The sequence below is a fragment of the Cricetulus griseus genome (assembly GCF_003668045.3).
Source record: "Cricetulus griseus strain 17A/GY chromosome 1 unlocalized genomic scaffold, alternate assembly CriGri-PICRH-1.0 chr1_0, whole genome shotgun sequence".
Lineage (NCBI taxonomy): Eukaryota > Metazoa > Chordata > Mammalia > Rodentia > Cricetidae > Cricetulus > Cricetulus griseus.
Genome location: NW_023276806.1, coordinates 177,682,107 through 177,702,710, shown reverse-complemented (window position 1 = coordinate 177,702,710; position 20,604 = coordinate 177,682,107). Strand labels below are relative to the sequence as shown.

The 20,604-nt window shown below is 35.7% G+C and overlaps 1 protein-coding gene across 4 annotated transcripts in view; it reads left to right on the top strand.

Moving 5' to 3' along the window:
- Nucleotides 1-20,604, top strand: part of Cacna2d1 (calcium voltage-gated channel auxiliary subunit alpha2delta 1) — a 423,872-nt gene that overhangs the window by 275,429 nt on the left and 127,839 nt on the right. The gene's annotated exons all lie outside the window — the stretch shown is intronic.

The following is a 20,604-nucleotide window of genomic DNA, read 5'->3' as shown; positions in this document are numbered from 1 at the left end:
AAGAGACAGGGAGAAGCTTGTGTTGTGTTCTGGGGCTTTACATACATTAATGAAGGTAGATCTGAGGGTCCTAAAGAAGGGTTTTCCAAGGAAAGCCTGATGATTTGTGATCCAGGCAATTGGTCTTGACTCAGTCATAGACTTGGGTTCCCATGTTCCTCGTTTCCTAGCCCTTTTCCTAAATCCCTTTCTGTGCCTAATGCCCCAATTCCTGGCATAAAAAAAAAAAAACAGGAACAACCCACTGTGCATTTAAAATAATATCTTTCTTATATTCTCACTAAGTTGAGAAACTGTAGAATTGATCAGGTATGCATAGCATACCTGAAATTGAATCCAGGAGCTAGACTGTATGAGCTCAGATCTAAACTTCAGCACTATCGTTTTCTCAACTAAGTCTTTCACCTTTCTCAGCAAACATTTTCCTAGATGCAAAATGGAGTTAAGATTACAGACCTAAAAGACCATTTAAGAATGAAGTAACAATATAATTCCAGTTCTCTAAATAATAGCAAACTCAAGGTAGGCTAATAGCAGAATTTGCTATTATTAGCGCCATCTTACATTTATTCAGGTGAATAAATGTGTAAAGAATTTTTGTAAACTATATTTATATAGCATATAAAATAGTATATAGTTTATATTTTACATAGTAGATGTGTTCTGGGGCTATTTATTAAGGAAATGTGAGATGCATGCATGCATCTTTTTTCAGATGTTTTTATTTGAATTAGAAACAAGATTGTTTTACATGACAATCCCAGTTCCCATCTCCTTCCTGTCCTCTCCTACCCCCCCCAACTAAAACCCTACCTATCACATATCCTTTCTGCTTCCCCTGGATGGTAGGGCCTTCTATAGGGTGTCAACAGAGTCTATCGTATCCTTTGGGATAGGGCGTGGGCCTACCCCCATGTGTCTTGGCTCAGGAAGTATTCCTGTATGTGGAATGGGCTCCCAAAGTCCACACCTATGCTAGGGATAAGTACTGATCTACTACAGGAGGTCCCGTAGATTTCCGAAGTGCATGCATGCATCTTTGTATAACATAAATTTTGTCTTTTGTTAATTTGTATTATTCATTCATTAATTCTGTCCTTTTTTTGTTTCCTGTGTTGCTGGGGTGGCACCCAGGCTCTCACAATCATTGGGCAAATGCAGTGCCACCACCTCACATTCTCAGCCATTATCCTTTTAATTGTTTTAAAGATACTTGCTAATTTCAGTGTATAGGTTCTTTTAGAATTTTATTGTACCCACTTTTAATGAGAAAAGAGTATGTGTATAAAGCTTGTTAATACATGACAATGAAATTTTGTTTCACTGTCTGGCTTTTCATATTTTCCCCCCATTCTGTTATTCAGTAGTTTCTAAAATGCCAAAAAGATACCCTCAGTCAGTGATTTTTTTCACTAAACAACTGTATTGTGTGGCTCATTTTCTTTAGCATATGTATTCTCATGAATGCTTGATATGAAATACATTAACTCATATTCCTAAGTAGAGGAATTGAAGCTCTGTCTGAATGTGTCAGTTTGTTCCTCAGTAGGAGACATGTCTGACATTTTTTGTTGAAAGATAGTCTTTCTGTAAATTGGTAGATTAACACCGATGATTTCAGAACCCACATTGTCCACAAAAAGTAAGACACTTTATAGGAGAAGCTTCATTTCCTCCTTCTGTGGATTTACTTTATTATTGTTAATCATGTATTATATGTTTCTGCCTGCATATGTGTGTGTACACATGAGAAATGGTGGCCACAGATGTCTTAAAAGGACACCACATCCCCTAGAGCTGGAGTGACAAATGATGCAACACGAGAGCTATGAACCAAACTGAGGTCCTCTGGAAATCTCGTTTCTTGATCACACTTTTATTCATGCAGGTGTGTGTGTGTGTGTGTGTGTGTGTGTGTGTGTGTGTGTGTGTGTGTGTGTGTGTGTGTGTGTGTGTGTGTGTGTGTGTGTGTGTTGAGCTGGGGAATATGTTGGGTAGTATCCTCAGGAAGACCATCTACCTCATCTTGGGCAGTATCCTCAGGAAGACCATCTTCCTCCTTTGAGACAAGTTCTCTTACTAGCCTGGCACTCACAAAATAGGTTAGAATGGCCCTCGGTGAGCACCAAGAAGTCGTCTGTATCCACCTGCTCAGCACTGCAATTACATTGACCCAGCACAATACTCAGTATCTTTATGTGAGTTCTAGGAATAAACCCTAGTTCTCACTCTTTTAAGGCAAGCACCTTTTTGAATGAGTCCTTCTCCCAGCCCTTTGTTGTTTTCTTCCTCTTGTGTGGTGTCACTGGGTGTTCCTCTGTGTATAGAGGCCAGAGGCTGATGCTGGTTGTCTCCTGCAGTCACTCTCTTTAGTTTTTGAGACAGGGTCTCTCACTGACCTGGAGCTCATTGATTCAACTAGGCTGGCTCTTTAGTCGGTTCCTGAGATCCATCAGTGTCTAACCTCACACCCACTCCTAGCACTGCTGGAGTTTCAGACTTAATTGCTACCTACCTATCCCTTTCATGTGTAATGAAGACCCAAATTGAGATTTCCATGCTCGGACCTTATAGGTGACCATCTTCCCATTACCCCGTTTTCTGATTCTTACATTCTTGCTATTTTTCAGCAAAATAACAGTTATAGCTAATGTCTTAAGATATCAATACTTTTGTTTCCAATTTAGAATAAATTATTTTTAAGCATCTGTAGAAATAATTTTTAAAGGTCACAAAAGTAATATTATTGGCTTGAAAACCAAAGAGATAAATGCTTATGTTCTTAAACATTACAGTGTAGTATTTGGCTTACTTTTGGAAAAAAGAAAAGTTCAAAATTGGTTCATTTATTTTGCCTCACTTTTTGTTAATATTGCATCCTCATTTGCTGAGATCTCATCAGTGTGCTGCTAACCTCTTGTGGCCCGTATGCCTTTAAAATTCACATCCAGCATTTGCGCTGCATGAGCAAATGACAGGAGTCAAATTAGAAATGTCAACAAGATCTGGAGAGTCTATAATTCCCGGTAGCCGACAGTCAGTTCCTCAGAACCTGCCAGACGTGAGGACGGCTTCAAGTTCTGAGTTTAATGAATATGAAAGTGCCCTGTAATTGAAGGCGTAACACAAGGAACAGCCTCTCCTTTTGCTCAAAGGCATTTGTGTAGCTACATCTCAGAAGCAATCTCATGTTCAAATTTCCCAAAGGAAATTACTTTTTAAGATCCTTTGAATTGAAATGTTATTATTTTCAGTCAATTATATATTTAAATTTTCAAAATTGTAGCTTTAATTAGCACCCCCATCTAAATTTTTCCTGTTTGGGAATTTCATTGTTTGCTACATTTTGATTTGCACCCAAACCACTTAATTTGCAGATCTCATTTAGAACATAAACAAAAACAAGTTCTGAATATTGTGAACTAATTAGTTTTCTCAGTTGTTTATTTCTCCATGTTTGCAATGACACTGGTCAGGCTCACACTAGGCAGCCATTCTAACACGGAGATGCATCCCAATGCCCCAGGTTAGTTTGAGCACAGAAATTTACTAATATTTTAATCATTTCAGTACTATCTTCTTAGACTATTCTATATACTTATACTCACTTTAATGACATGTATGGTTTTTGTTTATATAAAGTTTGTAGAGAATGTATGTAGTATTTGGACTGCATGCCTGTGAGTATACCATGTACCTGCCCAGTGCCTTTGGAGGCCAGAAGAGGGCAAAGATCCTCTGATGCTGGAGTTAAATGGTTATGAGCCATCACTTGGATGCTGGAAACTGAACCTTGGTCTGCTGAAAAAGCTGCAAATGTTATTAATATCTGTGCCATTGTTCCAACCCCATATAACTTTCTTTAAAAAAAAAAAAAAGAGAGAGAGATACGTATGTTAATCAGGCAGGTGGATACCAGTGAGTTAGAGGTCAACTTGTGGTCTATACAATGAGTGAGACCACAACCAAAAGAAAAAAAAAAAAGGAAAAAAAAAACAATAATTAAACAAGCAAGGAGAAAATATCTTACCTGTCTTAGGTCCAAGGACAGCAGAGTAAGGGACTGAGATTGGACTGTGACTTAGAGTCTACATAATGGAGAAAAGGCCTCACTGTCCTATACCAGGAGCAAACAGGATCCAGCATATGAGGTTTTCTTCCTTCAGATGTAAGGGCTCTAGATCTCCATCTCACTCAACATAAAGAGATTCTGGAGACTGCTTCTAGGAAATGCTATTCTCTGATCAGATTTTACCCCCCAAAACATGTAGACTTTCATTTTTATGGAAGAAGAAATGGAGTACATTTTTTCTTGAAGATTAAAATTTTTAGTTTAAAAGTAATTTCTGAAAAGGCATTTTGTCACTTCTTTTTCTTCCTCCCCCCCCCTTTTTTTTTGGTTTTTTGAGACAGGGTTTCTCTGTGTAGCTTTTGGAGCCTATCCTGGCACTATCTCTGGAGACCAGGCTGGCCTCGAACTCACAGAGAACCATCTGCCTCTGCCTCCCTCGTGCTGGGATTAAAGGCGAGTGCCACCAACACCCGGCTCGCTTTTTTCTTATTATGGATGAATCCTGATGCTTGCTGAAATGAATATCACAAATACAGCCGATAGGAAATGAAAAAGATGATGATATGGAAAATAAAGACCAGATCTTGAGGTCTTATAACTCTTTCAAGTCTCATGAGATGTTGTCCTATATGTGCCCTAGAATTTAAGTAAGGCAATTATTATTTCAATTTTAGTAATGGGAAAAATGAACATAATTTTATGACAGATGTTAGTTTTGATATGATATGAAAATTTTCAGAAATCATATTGTCTTTTGAAGTTTTAAACTACTAATAACTACCAATATTTTCAACATAACTTATTTTGATCAATATTTATCTTGAGGCTATAAATATTTACCGTGACTCCATAAAAATGCTTTTCTGGTCTTTTGTACAAAGCTCTTATGCTCTTCTGTGAGTTTTAGCAACTGATTTGTCCAAAAAAGGATGTGTACACCATTGATTATTGAGCTGAGACGCTGGCATATGGGTGTGCTCCCAGCTACCAGGGTGTTTTAGGTAGGAGAATCACTTGAGATTTTGAGTCCAAGAGCAGCCTGGGCACTCTGGTAAATTCCTGTTTCAGAATATGTGATAGAATTATGTGTGTGTGTGTGTGTGTGTGTGTGTGTGTGTGTATCTATATACATGTGTGTGTGTGGGGGGAGAGAGAGAGAGAGAGAGACACAGAGAGAGAGAGAGAGAGAGAGAGAGAGAGAGAGAGAGAGAGAGAGAGAGATGGAGGGTTAGATACACAGGTAATGTCACTAACTTAATTTATATTTACTTGTCATGATCAACAGGCTTTATCATCTCAACAAGTGGATACTATATGACTATATGAAACATTTTATAAGATTAAAATGTTAACATTCAAATTCATTGGCAACCTCAAATAATTGAGGTTGTATGTGTCTCTAGCATGTAAAGGTAGATGAAAATGAGATATTTTCATATTTCACGTTGATTATTTCTAGAATGCTTTCTGAGAAAAAACTTAACAACTTTTTAAAATTAATTGTATCATAATGCAGGAAAAAGATGACAACATCGCTTATGTCAGTTTCAGTTTCAAGAAAAAGAAATTAAATTCTGAATTACATGAAAGGAGAAAAATAATGACAAGGAAATTCACTTAAAAGACCAAGGCAATGTTATCAACTGTTCTGGCTAGAATATAGTGTCGCTATGAAGATACTACACAATTTTAGAGAAGCTGCATTGCAGTTAGGTTGACAAGATTGGTGGAAGAGTCAAACTGTGTCTACAATTCAAAGGAATTATGGTGTTGAGTAAGGATATTATATGTAAGTCTGATATCCATATATTTGTCTATTTTCCATATATTAGTAATAATTAATTATAGAATATTAAACACAGAAAAGAGTGGGTGAACAGCACAAAAAGTACTTAATGTTAGATTACTTTAGGAATCTGAGCAAAGCACACAAATTTGTTTATGAAGGATTTCTGAAACAATGCATGTCTCTGTTAATTTTCCACTATTGATCTGTTTTAAGTTCACTGGTTTCTCAAGTAGTTTCTATTGGAAATGAGGCCTGAATACTGATTACAATTTGTAGAATATTTATACTGAGAAATTCAAATCTAATATGCAAGTATAGAGAAATAAGTTCTTATAGAATTCTATAGCATAGGTAAAAATAAGCCTTCACTACATCCATTTTAATTTTTACATGTCCAAAAACAGAGTTTGAAAGAATTAGATATGAACTGCTCTTCAGCTTCTTCATCTGAAGAGGAAGTAACGTACACTTTGGGTTGTAGTGAAGGATCTCATGTTAATAAAACAAGAGCTGGCTCTTATTCTCTTACTGGTAAATCTCCAAATACTGTGAATCATATGAATGCAAAAGGCCATTGTTTCAATAACTCAAAATACTGCCATGTTCTCTAAACTATACCAAATTTGTGATAATTCTAGGAAGATATGTTTTGATATATTAACTATTGAGCATATTGGAAATTAAGTCAGATTTTCAAAGAGTTGGTTTAGGCTTTGCTAAATGGTAACCCACTCTTGTTTAAATTTCTTATAGGTTTAATAACCTGATTTACATTAGCTGCTTTGGGAACACCCCAGATAAGTGTGCCCCAAAGATCAGATTTCCTAATGCATTCAGTACCCTGAGGGAACAATCCGCCCTGTTGCAATTTTCAAAGCAGTAATTTTTCTAAGTTATTATTTGTCATAAACAAGAATTTAAATAAAAATACAATGATAAAAATGGTTTCATTGATAGGTCCTGTTTACTGATGTCATTTCAGTAGAGGGTTTGTTTTCCAGTTAGTGTCTATTATAAATGGTGGATCACACTATGGTGTAGCTCCATGAGAAGTGACTCAAAGCTGTTTGTTGTTATAGAACTGTCAGTAAGATGTTTCCACAGCTCTAATATTAGCAGAGTGGCTTTGCTTTCATCTTTTAAAAATGCAATTTAAATTAGAAAGGCTTGATTCTGAATCATACAAGCAGAAATCTGATTAAATGCTAGGAAAGGGCACTCTTGAAAGAACAATTCATCCTGTAGCAAAGTGACCATCTATTGTAATAGAGGGATTAGCTCAATAATTAGCTTTGCTCCTCATTAGCAACAGAGCAGCAAAGTTGTAGGGACATCATAAAAGGACATGGGGGACAAGCCTGAGGTTCAAACATACATTTTAGGCTGTGATAATTTGACTATATTTAATAACTGACACAACAGAAGCGATTCTACTTCTGAGATAAAGCTAGTACTTGCTTTTATTATCTTTCTCTATTGATGTTTTTGTAATATTTGCAAGTTCACAGATAGCACCATTATGTTCATTTTCTGATACACAAATGCCTACGGCATAGTATCATTCGAATCACATAGAGGCCAGTCTTGTAATTTATTTTGCATTACCCAATAATAGACCAATTCATATTAACAGTTTTATTATAGGTTTTGCAAATCACATTGAGCTAAATTGTTTCTCCACAGAACTTTAGATTCTTTAGCTTTCCCCCAATGAAGCCATTGGGGGAAAGATGTCATAAGGATTGCAACCTTGAAAGATTTGGTTCCTTTGTAAGAGGGGGTCCTCATCCTTATGGTTTATGGTTTAAAACTGTTTCTTTACTATCCTTGTCCTGTATGTTTTAGAACTGTTTGTATACCATCTCTGTACATATCTTTTGAAATGTTTCTTCTCCATTCTCGCGAAATATGGTTTAGAACTTCTTGGCTGCTCAGTAGAGATGTGCCAGGCTTCCTTTGCTTTTATTTCAGGATTGATTTGTGTGTGTGTGTGTGTGTGTGTGTGTGTGTGTGTGTGTGTGTGTGTGTGTGTGTGTGTGTGTATTATATTGTGGTTGTGTTTTTTGTTTGAGATGAAAACCTTACATTTTTGCTGAGGCAGGCATAGAACTTCTAGATTCAGCTGAGCCTCTATGCCAGCTACCCATGTTGCGGAAAGTGAAATGTACTACTTCACTGAACTTAATTCAGAATCTCAACTTCCAAATTTCACCTGAAGTGATTGAATTATTGAAATGTGTTTATGATCACAAGTGATAGGCAAAAAGCTCATATTTCTGGTTGAAAAGGCAATGTCATATGGGAACATACATGTTATGAATAAATTGACATATTTATAGGTGAAATCGATACATAAACAAGATAAATTTATTCAGCTACCAATTTTATTTAGAAAAGACAAAATAATATTATAATACCTGATGGATTGTCCTTCTACTCTGAATGCAGTATCTTGTGTTCAAGAGTAATTCTGATACATTGCTATTTTATTAGTCTGTACAGATAATATTATCCTGTCCATGTTAAAAACAGATTATATTTTAGAATAATCTTGGAATGTTTGAATTTGTGAAGCAATCAAACCACTTCTTAACTGAAACACAAGAAACATTTTAAGGGTATTTGTTTGTTCTTTAAAGATTTGGTTTTTTATTTTATGTTAATTCCTGAATGTTTTTCTTGCATGCATTTATGTGCAACTCTAGTGTGCAGGTGCCTATGTAGCCTGGAAAATAATATTAGATCCCCTGAAGGCAGAATTATTTTCAGTTGTGAGCTACAGTTGAGAGTTACATACACCCATGGGTGCTAAAAGTGGAACCACCCCAAACCAGAAGAGCATTATTTTGAAAAATTCATTTTATTTTCTATTATTATTTTATTCAACTACTAAATGAATCTCATTATGAAAGCCTAACTTTGTTAGCCTCGTAAAGTTTTAAAGATTATCTGTGGATAAGGGTGTGTGTGTGTGTGTGTGTGTGTGAGAGAGAGAGAGAGAGAGAGAGAGAGAGAGAGAGAGAGAGATTTTAAAATGATGAAATGGGTAAATATAATCATAGAACTGATGCCAAAAACCGCTCAGGACTCAGTCTACAACCTTGTAGCCTTCCCATAGGCATCGCTACATCTTCCTTCCCTAGATAAGAGCTGGTGGAAAGCACAGTGGTGAAGGGGTCAGAGGTGGGAGCACAAGGCGATGGAAGTTGCAGAAGGATGGAGTTACCTGCCTGTCTTAGGTGACTATGTTGTGTTGGATCTCATAGGTACTTAAGCTGATTATTCCGTTAAGGTTTTTCACTGAGCGGCGGTGTCTTGCTTTCTGTGTCGCCATTGAACAATAGCAACAGAAAATGCAACTTCGCTGTTCTGTGTATGAAATCGATGCAGATTCTTCCATTACTCTGACAGTGTTTAGATCTGCTCCTCAGATACATTGGGGGATTTTTGAAAGCAGTGCTTTGTTTTTCTATCAAACCTTAGCAGATGCAACCACAGCAGACCAATTCCGGACATGATTAGGGTTAATGTTACACAATGCCCGTTTTATATTCCATTTATTCTGTGCTTGTCTCATATTCAGATTTGGCCAGTGTTTAAGACCATATCAGTGGAAGGCATTCTTAGGAGAGTGCACTTGACATTCGTCATATGAAGCTGAGGTGTAGCTCAGTGACATTGTATTTGTCACTGCTGCCCCAAGTCCTGGGCTTACCAATCAACACTGAAAAAAATTGAGTGAGTTAAGAATACTTAGAATTCAAGAGTCTGCATCAGCATTATAACCATTTCCCCACCTGACGTTAACAACACATGTGCATAACACCTAAGTGCTAACACTTTTTGTATTACACATTCACTGAAGAGACTCCCATCTACCCTTTCAAAAGCACAGCACAGAACCAATACTTGCAGTATCCATTGTATGCTAGAACTCAAATATTGCACAAATATGGTCACTAAATTTCCTCCATTTGTATTGTTTTCAGTTTGTAAAGTTTGGTATTGTAGAAAAATAGTTTATAAAATTTTAAATTAATTTTCAAAGATTTGTAAGGTGTCTGGTTAATGCCATAAATTTCTTACTGTCTGGCAAATGATACAAATAAAATTTCACGTTTCTTTGTTTCTAGAAAGGAGCCACAAAGGGAGGAAATGCAAAAGTGTATTGTGCAATTCAAAGTCTCAATAAATTGAAGGCTGGAATCAGATGCATCATCGGCTAGCTTTAATGATGGGTATAACAAGTGACAGGCCATTCAAAGGTTGGAGAAGTGAGATAATGAAATCTTAAATTAAAATAGCTCCCACAACAGATTGACAGTACTGTTCACAGCAAATTAAAAAAGGATTGACAATTGGAGAGAAAACAACGGCTGGAACCTGAGATGGGGACTTTTAAATCATCTGGCATTTTGCTTCGTGGATAAAATCTTACTGAATTCTCACTAGGGATAAAAATGAATTTAAAATATTTATAAAATTCTACTAAAAAGAAAAAGATATTTAAGTGAGCTACAACTTACAAGATTTCTTTGTCTTAAGAAAAAAATACCACATTTCAAAAGCATGAAAATAAAAGATTTGCAAAGGGCCAGAATGGACTTCAGACATATGGTCATTCACTCAATGCCAGTCATATACAGCTATCAACGTAAATGAGTAATAGTAAATGAGTTTTTGAAACACCTTCTGAAGTTGTGGAATATTTCTAAATTTCTAATTTTGTTTAAATGTTATATAAGCTACACAAAAGAATTGTTTTGACTAACATCTGGAACATGACTGAAGAAATGTCTCAATATTATGTTTTCTAGTGTGTCAGAATCAGTTGCTATTTCCCTACTTTTTGTTGTCATTAATTACATGAAATCACAGCCGGGCATGGTTGTGAACACCTTTCACCCCAGCTCTTGGGAGGCAGAGGCAGGTGGATCTCTGTGCATTCAAGGCCAGCCTGATGTACAAAGTGTGTTCCAGGACAGGCAGAGCTGTTAAACAGAGAAACCCTGTCTTGGGGGGAAAGAAGCGGGGAAAGACCCATGATAACACACTGGTGATGGCTAGGCTAGAAGTCCCCAAATGTGTAACATAGATAGTTTATGGTAAGTTACAGATTTTAACGTATTGGATCTTTCATGAAGATGCTATTCCTTCTATGTAGAGTTGATTAACCATTTATCTTCACCTTGTATAAATCACCCATCCTTATTGACCTGGAAGAGAATATTTTCACCCTATAAAAATTATTTTTCTCATCCCCATAATCATTAGCTCCTTGCAAAACTGGAAACAAAAATGAAAGAAAGCAGCCCACTCAAGACCATGCTGGGGTAACCCACAGAAACAGCTGATCTGAGCAAGTGGAAGCTCATTAATCCCAGTCTGACAGCTGGGGTACCAATATAAGACAGAACAAGGTCCCCTGAATGTGGGTGTCAGTGGGAAGGCCTGGGCAGTCTATACGGCCTCTGGCAGTGGAACCAATATTTATTCCTAGTGCTCAGAATTTGGCAGCCCATTGACAATTGAAGGATACTCTCTCAGCTTAGAAACATGGAGGAGGGCTTAGGCCCTACCCCAAATGATGTGACAGACTTTGATGATCTCCATGGGAAGCCTCACCCTCCTTAGGGAGTGCATGGGGGCTGGACTGGGGATTGGGGGGAGCAATGGGAGGATGGGAGAGAGAGAGAACTGGGATCCGTATGTAAAATAAAATTATTTTTAATTTATATTAGAAAAAAGGAAAAAAAGCAGCTGAGAAGAGATTGTAAATGACCAGAAAACTAATTGCAGGATACTCAATTTTGTTTTTTATAAGTACAGAAACAAATAAAATGGATAATTTCACAGTTTAATGTTATTCAGTATTTAATTAAATATAAAAATGTTTATCCTCAAATTAAAATTAAGTTTTTTTTAATGGGTAAATAAGCATTTTAATGGAGACAGTAAAAGAATGGAAGTTAAGGACAATGACTGGCATCTCATTATCATATGGTTACTCTTCTGAACATGGAAATATCAAATGACATATCAGCCTTTAGGTGAATCATCCTTGGTACTGCAGATTTTTCATACATTACCTGAGGAAATTCAATGAAAATTATGTTCAAGAGCCTTAGCACTTCAAACATACATTACATAGTGAACAATTGTAAATTACTTTAGGCCTCCAGTGACATTAACCCCTGAGCTAAACTGTCATAGCAAGAATAGCACACATGCAACTAACATGTACACCCTTGATGAATCTGAGTTTTTGTATGAATTATTTTCTTCTAGATTCTGTGTGTCAATACTGTTTTTTAGTGTTTTTAAACCTTACAATTCCTTCATGTACTCATGTACTTAGTCTATAACAATAATCAATGGAAACAGAGATTGAGGGGATGTATGAAAGTGTTTGGCTGGGCGTTGGTTGCGCATGCCTTTAATCCCAGCACTCCGGAGGCAGAGGCAGGTGGATCTTTATGAGTACGAGGCCAGCCTGGTCTCCAGAGCAAGTGCCAGGATAGCCTCCAAAGCTACCCAGAGAAACCCTGTCTCGAAAAATAAAAGAAAGAAAAAAAGAAAGAAAGAAAGGGTTTGAAGGGAAGAAAGCAAATGATATAATTATAATTTCATATAACAAAAGATATAATTTAATAAAAGAATTAGTTATAATCTGAGAAATCTAATCTCAATATTTATTATATAGAATATTATTGTAGCATTCAGTTATTTGTGATTGAAACAGGACTATTTGAGAAGTCAGTTCTTGAAAGGGTAGAGTTATTTATTACATCTTGAAACATAATTCCGCATAAAAGTTTCTGAATTTTGATATAAAAATCTAAGCCTCTTTTAACTATCTAGATGATCAAACTGAATTCTAAACTTCAAGACTTTAAAACAGTGTTATGTAATAATTTAAATAGGATGCCATTTATATGCTTTAATTTTACTTAACTCAGTTTAATATTTATTGATATACACAATCCATTTCTACAACTTTTGTAAGCTAAGTCCCACTTTCATATATTCTAAGAAAGACTATAGATAAATGATATAGATAGAAAAATAGATTATAGATAGATGACAGATGATAAACAGATAATATATGAAATACTAATTGGCAAGGCTGTAATTATCTTTTCAACTCTCACAAGAATGGGAAAATCAATATAAAAGTGAAAATAATATAGTAACCTCTATTGGAAGTTCAAAAGATGGGCTGATTTTAAATTTAATATATTTAAAACACATATGTAAATATAATAACAAACAATCATAAAATGTGTTCTGATGTGTCCATCTTGAAGCATCACTGTTAATCAACTCATCTTTATCATCCTAGTATCCTACTATTCATAAAATTCACAACTAATTAATTCAATATGAATTTCTTTGCCTCTCAGGATTTCTCAAAAATTATTTAAAGTATCAATGTCCTAGATGCAACTAGCATCTGTATCACTAGCGTTTGGAAGATGATGACAAGAGGGCTGTAAGAATGTGTAAGGATGAGGCTTTCAGTGTACAGAAAGTTAAAGGGCAGCCTTAGCTACATGAAACCATGCCAAAAATAAAAATTAATATAAATAAAGGAAAATAGAAACTGAGAGTTCTGTATAAATGCCTTGTTTACAAAATAAATTTGAAGACTAACTTTTTAAGTCCTAAAGATTTCCTGAGAGCTACAAAATGAATATCAGTATTTCCTTTATTTTCAATATTCTTCCTTTCTCTTTAATCTAGACTTTAGAAACTTGACAGTTTAGGAAAACAAGCCGCAAAGTTCATTTTTAGGGGTGGTTAGATTATAGCTAATTGAATTTAAACACCAACAGTTTTAAGTTTATTCTTTTACTCATTTCTAAATCTACAGTCAGATTAAAAGATTATATAAATCTTACATGTTTGAGTAATATATCTAGTTTATTAGCTCATTTTATAAAACTCTAAATAATTTATGACCCCCAGTATGTGGTGTTAATGGCTATTCCCACTGACTAAATTACAGTGCTGTTAATTTATGACAACATTTAATAGAACTAACATGTGTTCTGTAATCACTAGGGCAGAGGCCAAATCCAAATGAAGACATTTGGATTCAGCTTGCATTAGGAGACTGGGGAAAAGAAACCTGTTTAACTGTCCGTACACATAGACATGCCTGCAGTGTAGGAACCATACATCATATTACAATACCTTTATGTTGATCTTTACATTGCCATAATTATCTTAAGCTTTTCTCATTACTTCTTGTAATAAAGTATGGGTGCTTGATGAAAATTTAAAAAGTCCTAATTTGTACTCTCTGCAACAAATTGAACTATTATATGAATTGATGATTTTCAACTTAGCAATACAAAGTATTTTTTAAATTCATTGCAAGTTTTAGTTTAAAAAATGAACATTTTTATTTATCCATTTTACTTTGGAATATAATCTGCTAAATACATTTTCTTGGTGACACTTTGTTAACTACTAGATGAATCCTAGAGAATACCCATGCTCCACTGTCAACTGTGTGCATCCCTAACACCTGCCTATGACATTTAGGAAGTCTCTTTCTAGCACTGGTTCTCGTGGATTTGGTTCAGGGAAGGTGAGAAATCTGTCGTAAGTCATCCTTGGGTGAGATGTTAACTTCCACTGGTAATAAAATTTATACAAATTTCATCTTTCCTCCATTCTTTTGTATATATGAAGATCCCAGAAGAAGAATCGTTGCAGAAAAATGATATTGACACTGTTCACATGTTTGTATATCACCTTGTATTTGGTATAAATAATGGATTTTAGGATTCAATGCTATGATATTGTCAAATATTTTTATTGCTTTTTAAACTATTTGTACACAGACCACGATTTTGCCATTATCATGAATTTCAAAATTTATAATCTCTGCTTAGAAAATCACATTAAAACACTTAGCAGAAGAGACTCCTAAGACTAAAGAAATCAATGGATGGAAAATAAAGAGAGTGGATCAAAATATGCCTTCACGAAATATCACTCGATCATCAGTGGAATTTTCATCAAGGAATGATGTGCACATCATAGATATGGATATTTCTGTGTAAAACTCATTTCAGATTAAATAAAACAATTCACTCAAGTCTAATATTAAAAAATAATCTAGACTAAAATTATACTTTAATCATTTATAGGCTTTGTAAATTTAATCAAAATGTTATTTGAAAATGTCATACATGAATATTGTCTTCACATCATTTTTACCCCTCTCTCTACTAGGTTTCTTATATTAATAGTATTTTAACTTATGCTGAACTACGAGCAATATAGACATCATTAGAAGAATGCAGGAAACTGTCTATTTGTTTATAGGTAGTATTCATTTTAATGACTACATTATAATGATCCAAAATTACTAATAGTAAAAATAGATTCATGACTTCTGGTAAGAGATCAACTTTTGAAAGCAATTTTAAAAGGGGTTTTGTTTAAATTTAAAACTTCCTACTATATGGGTAACAAGATGAATTCTTATTGTAAGACATCGTTGGGCGGCTCTTGGGATTCAGAAGATACATTCAAGAGAATCTCTGTTCCCAATATTACAAAAATATTATCCTTAACTTCTTTTAAATGCTTTGAAAGTATAAAGAAGCCGGTGTTTCTTTCCATATACAAGACACAATTCTGGGCAGTAGACAGGAGGTTAACATAACTGCATGCTATTATGTTAGTGATGATGAACATATATATATATAATATATATATATATATATATATATATATATCCATTTAAATAGCAACCAGCCAAAATGGGCCATGCTTCCCTACTTAAGCACATAAAATCTTAAATGTAGGGGAAAACAGCATATTAAAGTATGAGAAAATATTCAGGCTTTTTATTTAAACCAAAGATATTGTTACAGGTTTTACATTTAGGAATAGCAAATAGAAGGGGCCAGAAAAGTACAAGATTGATGTTTAAGTAGGATGAATAGAAAAAATTCCAACCATGTAAGACAAAGATATGCAAAAGATTTACTTTTATTTGTTTTGAAAAGCTAAAGAAACTGACGCACAGTAGGAAAGATTCAGGCTTCCATCCTAGTTAAATAGTTAATATAGAATGCAAACTGACAAGACCATGAGGGTTCTATTAAAAATAGGAATTGGATTAATATGAAGGTGTACACACACACACACACACACACACACACACACACACACACACACACACATACATTTGGGAAGAGTAGTAAAATTAATTTCAATATGTCATCAAGGTTTAAATCAAGGGATGACTATTTGCTTAAAATTAAATTGGATTTCGTATTTAATGTAGACTTAATTTCCTATTTTATGAAATATCCTCTCAGGTATTAAATTTTAAAATCAAGTCAAGTCTTCTTTATAAGAATAAAAATCAGATATATTCCTAATGAAATACCATCATCTCTGCCTTTGCAGGAATGACAGTGAGTGGCATTTGTGCAATCAGAGGTCCAGGTATAAATTAAAGCCATTTTGGAGAGTCAGATGCCAAGGAATTTGAGAAGATGAGCACTCAATGGTGTAGCTGGGGTGACTTGTAGTTTTCTGATATGTTTTAGTAATCCAGACATGACTTCTGTGGTAGAACTTTATGGCCTTCCACACAGTGAAATCACTGAGCCTCAGAGTCTTGAGATACGCAGCAGTATTAGAGGAAAGATTGGCTGTCTCATCCCGCGTGCTCTGCACAGGCACAGATGCCATGAGAGTATTCCTTTTGTAAGACCAGCTGCCATTGTATCCCTAGATACTCGACTTAAGGCAATAACTATTAGGAAAAAGCAAACATTTTCAGTTATTAAAAGATCATCAAGTTTTATTGGTTTCCATATCAGATTTATATCATCTCTACATAGGTTGGGTTGTGCAAGAATCCATAGTCAGTGTGTTTATTTTACTGATGATGAAAGAATCCTATTTGAGAGCCACATTTGTTGTTTTTTTGTTAAATGCAAACAATAAACATCCAAATGTTTTGCTGATTCTTTGCTATGAGGAGAGAGTCACTTAGGACAGTTGGATCCACATTGCTTCCTTTTACCAATTCTCATCTACTAAAGATGCAGCTGAATTCTTGATTGTTCAAATAGCTATAGGCTCCCTGGTGTGGAGTTCTATGTCTCTGGCTCAATAAAGAGCATCAGCTACTGGATACAACAGATCGAATGCTGTCTCTGCACTCACAAGCTGACTTCATGGCCAAACTTCATTTTCATTATTCTAATCTTCTTCTGAGGATGGCTTTAACTGATATCTCGTAGTCACTCCTATTTTATTCAAAGCTGAAATTATTGTTATTGACCCTAAACACATCATTTTAATACTTTTCTCATTAGAACCACCAAGGTACCCATGCCAGAAACCAGCCCCTTCTTTCCACATCTCATTACAGCCTTCGTGGTGCAGTCCTGCGGGTTATGTGTTTCTCCTTGGCATGCCCAATTCTGCCTCACCAGCACCACGGAGTGTGGTCTCCATTTTCTTTTTCCACTTCATAGCCTGTAGTTTGTAGTTCACCTTTAATCTTTTTCCACACTGACTGCTGAGTGAAGTCTGAAGAAGAGACATGATTATTTCCTTCTTTGGTATATCTTACTCTAATTCCCAGAATTAAAATTTTTGTATTCAGCATCCCTGGGTTATTTAAACAGCATATCTATTCTGTCGTTGCTACCAATCCACAACCACTTTCTGGTCTTCTTTTGAATAATTTAGATTCCACATTTTCTGGTTATTTTAGCCTTGCTACCTAGTGTAGTGAGCCCAGGAGATCAGTCACCCAGCTAGACCTGACATCCCCCCCCACCTTGTGGAATGTCTTGGAGGAAGTCCTTTGTGAGCTCCACTTGTCCCTCAAAGTATTTAGTTAGCTTCTGATAATAATGTGTTTTCAATTGTGTTTGTGATACACAGTGAAATTTGATGAAATGACTAACTTATGTTGCATATTGTCTATTAAATTCAGAGAAACTGAAAACAAATGGTCACAAGTCATGTTTAACTGACTCTTGAGAATCTCACCAATGATGATTATAATGTTTTAAAGGGGAAAGTTTTGTTTTATTTTGAATTATAGTATCTGTGCTTATTCGTGTTTTAATTGAAAACTAAGTTTCAATACATAATATTAAAATTGGGACAATGTACAATTCTCTCTCCTCAAACATTAGCATTTCCATGTGTTGGGGACCCTCAAACTCTTCTCCTGAAGTCACCTAGGAACATATATAGCTAATTATCATGGATAGAAACACATTGTGGTATATATTAGATGAATTGATTAAATTGTAGTATAAATAAATATATATGACTGAATATTATTTGTGTCTAAAATGATAAAAGCATATAATATTTGACAAGATAGTTGGAAATGGAGGACATAGTAAGTGAATTAAGGTCAGGCAGAGGAAAACAAACACCATATTGGGCACACTAAAGAAAACATGGGCACACAAAAGTAGGGTAAATATCACTGCAGATTGGGAGAGGGAAGTCCAGATCAAGAAAAGGTGAACAAGATGTTGGAGTTAGACTGTTAAACCCGTTACAGTAAAAATACCCAAATCATATAAAAAAAACAATCATGAAAGCACTTGGTAAATGCTTCCAGTGGGCTTTTCAGTAAAAGTATGTGGTTAGTTCTTTGTGCTTTCAGTCTCAGTGTGAAGGATGTCTGAGAGGTCAGAGTTAGTTTGCACTGCATCTTTAGACAGTAGCCATGATTCCTTTGCTTGCTGCGATCTCTTTCCGTCTGAATGGGTGGCCTATTGCACTTATGGGCTTTGCAGAGCTGGAGTCTGCAGACTTCTCCATTGTCTCTTCTTGTCAAAGAGGTATCACTGGAATTGTCACTCCCACCTGCTTGTCTCTTGCCTGTGGGAGATTTTGGTGTGGCTGCAAAGTAAGTCCCGACAGATGTTGTCACCCACCGACGGAAAGTATTTCCTAATTTACTGCTGCTCAAGAGCTTAGAGCTGCCCCAGACATGAGATGGGTGTTCAGGAAATGTTTGTTGAGCCAATGTATCTTTTGGATGAAAACCAGATGCTTGGGGAATGAAGAAGACAGATTGGAAAGTAACCAGCAGAAAGCTTCTTAGACATATGTAGAGATTTGAAATCTTTTCTTAAAAGCTGGTTCTCCAACACACCTGCATTTATAGGCGGCAATCTGCCCCATAGCTGGCAGTGAAATTAAGAATTAAAATCAAATGATTAAACTCCTTGAATTCAGTTAGTACTCACTGCTCAGTAACTGTTTGGTTGGAAAACTAAGTACCATTTCTATCTAGTTAGGCAAGGGTGGTACAATGAAAGATGAAAAAGGAGTTAAATTCTTTCATGCTTCATAGAAAATGACCTCATTTAAAAATATGACTCAATGTATGTGTATCCTTCCATTCACTAATTATAGCATCCAGTGCCTAGACCTGTTAGCCATTACTGTCTGTTGAATCTCTCTTATGCATAAAGAACAGAAATCATTTCAATTTTCATGACAATCCTAGGTAGCATGATGTTTCCCCCATCCTATGCCTGAAAATCTAGAAATATTTCTGCTTGTGTGGTTTTCTTTGCATTGCATAAATGAATTAAACACAGGTATGTCACATTTTGTTGCATCTTCAAATTTAATTTTAGGCAATGGGTAAAATTAACACTGAGAGAGAGAGAGAGAGAGAGAGAGAGAGAGAGAGAGAGAGAGAGAGAGAGAGAGAGAGAGATAGCATGCCTGTAGGACTGCAAATAAGCAAGGATTGTACACTGTGGAAAGTGTCTGGATGCAAGCGTAAACACTATAGGACAGAGAGCACTGACTGTATACTCTGCTTTGTACAAAACAGGAAGAACCGCACTAATGGAGGGGCTGCCAAAACAGCTTGATTCTAACCTGAGATGTGATGAGAGGCATTGAACAATTAGTAATGGAGAAAAGTTTGCCTAGACAAACATAATATTAGATACAATAAGATAGGAGGGAGAGTCAGCATTCCATCTGCAGGGAATGACCATACTCTCTCCTACGGCGCAGACTTTGTGTGCATGAAGGAGGTGAAACAGCATGCTGGGAGAAGGGATGGAAGCCAATTATAAAACACCTGCTCTCAAGGAGAACAACTTGAGACGATTAGGGAGGTCACTGCCCAAGTAGATCACCATGGCTGCTTGGGAAGAATAAACAAATATGAGCAGAAATGGGAGGCTGGAAGATTAATTTAAGATATAACAGCTACAGTCATAGAGAAAGAAAAGAAAATGTATACTCTGTAGCTAGAAATGCCATGACCTGATTGTTTATTGTCCTCTCCTTTTCAGAGAAAACACATTTAAAGCTCTTTAAAAGTTACGGATAGTTATTCTGACCAGGTGTTGAATCATGTACCTCTTTTAAACCTGTGACCACAGATTTGAGATTTTAAAAAAAATTACTGACAAATTTAATGTTTTTTTTTAGAATCATTATGTGATTAATTAGAGTGGAAAAGTCTACCTGTGTTAGTAAGGCATCTACCGAGCAATGCAGCAAGTAAGACTCAGCATTTACTATGCCATTAACTAAAACTACGTTGAGATGAGAACAAGTCATGCTCCCTGTTGCTTGCATTCTGAAAGTGGCTGCTTTTCTTTTTCTGTACAGCTGTCCATTCTTCATGTACATGAGAAAATGTGAATATTTAATGCCTGTATTCATGCACATGAGATGATTGTCGATGCCTGACAACTTA